Source organism: Salmo salar, chromosome 07, assembly GCF_965601325.2.
Source record: "Salmo salar chromosome 07, fSalSal1, whole genome shotgun sequence".
In the NCBI taxonomy this organism is placed as follows: Eukaryota; Metazoa; Chordata; class Actinopteri; order Salmoniformes; family Salmonidae; genus Salmo; species Salmo salar.
Genome location: NC_138297.1, coordinates 33,843,655 through 33,847,500, shown reverse-complemented (window position 1 = coordinate 33,847,500; position 3,846 = coordinate 33,843,655).

Below are 3,846 nucleotides of genomic sequence, written 5' to 3'. Positions count from 1 at the left end.
CCACTTGTGTGGGTTGTAGACTTATTCTCATGCTACCACTAGAGTGAAAGCACCGCCAGCATTCAAAAGTGACCAAAACATCAGCCAGGAAGCATAGGAACTGAGAAGTGGTCTGTGGTCCCCACCTGCAGAACCACTCCTTTATTGGGGGTGTCTTGCTAATTGCATATAATTTCCACCTGTTGTCTATTCCATTTGCACAACAGCATGTGAAATGTATTGTCAATCAGTGTTGCTTCCTAACTGGACAGTTTGATTTCACAGAAGTGTGATTGACTTGGAGTTACATTGTGTTGTTTAAGTGTTCCCTTTATTTTTTTGAGCAGTGTGTATATATATATGAGAGAGAGGACAGCTGGTTTTAACTTCCTTTCCTCACTCTTTACCTGTGTCCTCCCTGCCATACCCTCCTCTCTCTGTATATTAGGGGGATGGGGCGCACACACACAAACTAGTCAACTCACCAGCGAGGGTCCCGGCCCCAGAACCCAGCAGTGTGACCCCCCCAGGATGAGCATTGAGGGGCCCAGGTCCCCACAGTGAAAGACACACGCTCCTAAACACAGATCTGATCCACAACCTCTCCTACTCCACTCTTCTCTTCTCATATCATCCCTATTCTCTCCTCTCATCTCTTGTTTCCTCATCAGCCTCTCCCTTCTCCAATCCTCCTCTCCTCCCATTTTCCCTCATTCTTCTCTCATTTTCTCTCCTCTCCTCCAGGCGATGACAGTATGATGTCGATCTTATTAATATTCTGCCAGCAACGCACGCACACACAGGCACACACTCCGACAGTGAGATAAAAGCTGTTTCCGTGGCGACGTGATAAATGTGTCTTCCATAAACTTCTCTTAATGATATCACTGCTGCAGGCTGTGTCTTTCTTTCTCTCTCTCTCTCTGTGTATGTGCACCTATAATAAGATTAAGCACGTCGAGCTCCCAGTGCACCAGACTTGTTCAGCAGAATCAGAGATGGAGACATAAAATATAAATAGGATTCACGTCACCTCCATAAAGAGAGAGAGAGAGAGAGAGAAAAAGAGAGAGGCGGATGGAGACTTGAGAAAGCCACTGAGGGTATTGGGGGAGAGGTGGAGATGTAGAAAGCGATAGGGAGTTACATACCAGAGAGAGGAAAAGAGAAATTAATGGATGGAGGAAAAATAGAACAGACAGATGCGGTAGAGAGAAAGAAGAGATTGGAGAATGAAAGTTGGAGAGGATGGAGTAGGATGAGAAACATTAACACATACCGAGGAAAAAGGCATCTGTTATAAATTACAATAAGTGTGTGTGTGCACTCATGCTTGCATGTGCATGCTCTCATGTGCGTGTGTGTGCTTGTGTGTCTCACCAGGTAGCTTCCCCGAGACAGACAGACAGTAGAAGCCACCAGTACCAGTCTCCTTTAGAGCTGAACAACCCCATCAACAGAGCCACCAGCATACCATTGAACCCATGGAGACCTCCAGATACCTCCTCACTATAACACACACACACCACAGGAGGTTGGTGGCACCTTAATTGGGGAGAACGGGCTCGTGGTAATGACTCGAGCGGAATCAGTGGAATGGTATCAAATACATCAAACACATGGTTTCCAGGTGTTTGATGCCATTCCATTTGCTCCGTTCGGGCCATTATTATGAGCTGTTCTCACCTTAGCAGCCTCCACTGGGTTTTATATACAGTACCAGTCAAAAGTTTGGAAACACCTACTCATTCCAGGGTTTTCTATTTTCTACATTGTAGAATAATAGTGAAGACATCAAAACTGTGAAATAATACATATGGAATCATGTAGTAACCAAAAAAGTGTTAAACACACCCCAAAATATATTTTATATTTGAGATTCTTCAAAGTAGCCAACATTTGCCTTGATGACAGCTTTGCACACTCTTGCATTCTCTCAACCAGCGTCACCTGGAATGCTTTTCCAACAGTCTTGAAGGAGTTCCCACATATGCTGAGAACTTATTGGCTGCTTTTCCTTCACTCTGCAGTCCAACTCATCCCAATCCTTCTCAATTGGGTTGAGGTTGGGTGATTGTGGAGGCCAGGTCATCTGATGCAGCACTTCATCACTCTCCTTCTTGGTCAAATAGCCCTTACACAGCCTAGAGGTGTGTTGGGTCATTTTGCTGTTGAAAAACAAATGATATTCCCACTAAGCGCAAACCAGACATGATGGCTTATCGCTGCAGAATGCTGTGGTAGCCATGCAGGTTAAGTGTGCCTTGAATTCTAAATAAATCACTGACAGTGTCACCAGAGAAAACACCCCACACCATCACACCTCCTCTATGCTTCATGGTGGGAACCACACATGCAGAGATCATCCATTCACCTACTCTGAGTCTCACAAAGACACAGCGGTTGGAACCAAAAATCTCAAATTTGGACTCATTAGACCAAAGGACAAGTTTTCACCAGTCTAATGTCCATTGTTCATGTTTCTTGGCCCAAGCAAGTCTCTTCTTATTATTGGTGTCCTTTTGTAGTGGTTTCTTTGCAGCAATTCGACCATGAATGCCTGATTCACGCAGTCCCCTCTGAACAGTTGATGTTGTGTCTGTTACTTGAACTCTGTGAAGCATTAATTTGGGCTGCAATTTCTGAAGCTGGTAACTCTAATGAACTTATCCTCTGCAGCAGAGGTGACTCTGGTTCTTCCTTTCCTGTGGCGGGCCTCATGAGAGCCAGTTTCATCATAGTGTTGGATGGTTTTTGCGACTGCACTTGAAGAAAATGGCAAAGTTCTTGAAATGTTCCGTATTGACTGACCTTCATATCTTAATGTAATGACGACTGTCATTTCTCTTTGCTTATTTGAGCTGTTCTTGCCATAATATGGACTTGGTTTTTTGCCAAATAGGGCTATCCTCTGTACACCACCCCTAACTTGTCACAACACTACTGATTGGCTCAATCACATTAAGAAGGAATACAATTCCACTATTTAACTTTTAACAACGCACACCTGTTAATTGAAATGCTTTCCAGGTGAGTACCTCATGAAGCTGGTTGAGGGAATGCCAAGAGTGTGTAAAGCTGTCATCAAGGCATAAGGGTGGCATCTTTTTAACCTGTTAGGGCGAGGGGGCAGTATTGACACGGCCGGATAAAAAACGTACCCGATTTAATCTGGTTACTACTCCTGCCCAGTAACTAGAATATGCATATAATTATTGGCTTTGGATAGAAAACACCCTAAAGTTTCTAAAACTGTTTGAATGGTGTCTGTGAGTATAACAGAACTCAAATGGCAGGCCAAAACCTGAGAAGATTCCATGCAGGAAGTGGCCTGTCTGACAAGTTGTTTCATCTTGGCTCTTTTTATTGAAGACTGAGGATCTTTGCTCTAACGTGACACTTCCTACGGCTCCCATAGACTCTCAGAGCCCGGGAAAAAGCTGAACGATATCGAGGCAGCCTCTGGCTGAAACACATTATCGCTTTTGGCAAGTGGCCGATCAGAGTACTATGGGCTTAGGCGCGTGCCCGAGTCGACCCCATGCTTTATTTTATTTCGTCTGTTTACCTAAACGCAGATTCCCGGTCGGAATATTATCGCTTTTTTACGAGAAAAATTGCATAAAAATGGATTTTAAACAGCGGTTGACATGCTTCGAAGTACGGTAATGGAATATTTAGAATTTTTTGGTCACGAATTGCGCCATGCTCGTCACCCTTATTTACCCTTTCGGATAGTGTCTTGAATGCACGAACAAAACGCCGCTGTTTGGATATAACTATGGATTATTTTGAACCAAACCAACATTTGTTATTGAAGTAGAAGTCCTGGGAGTGCATTCTGACGAAGACAGCAAAGGTAATAAC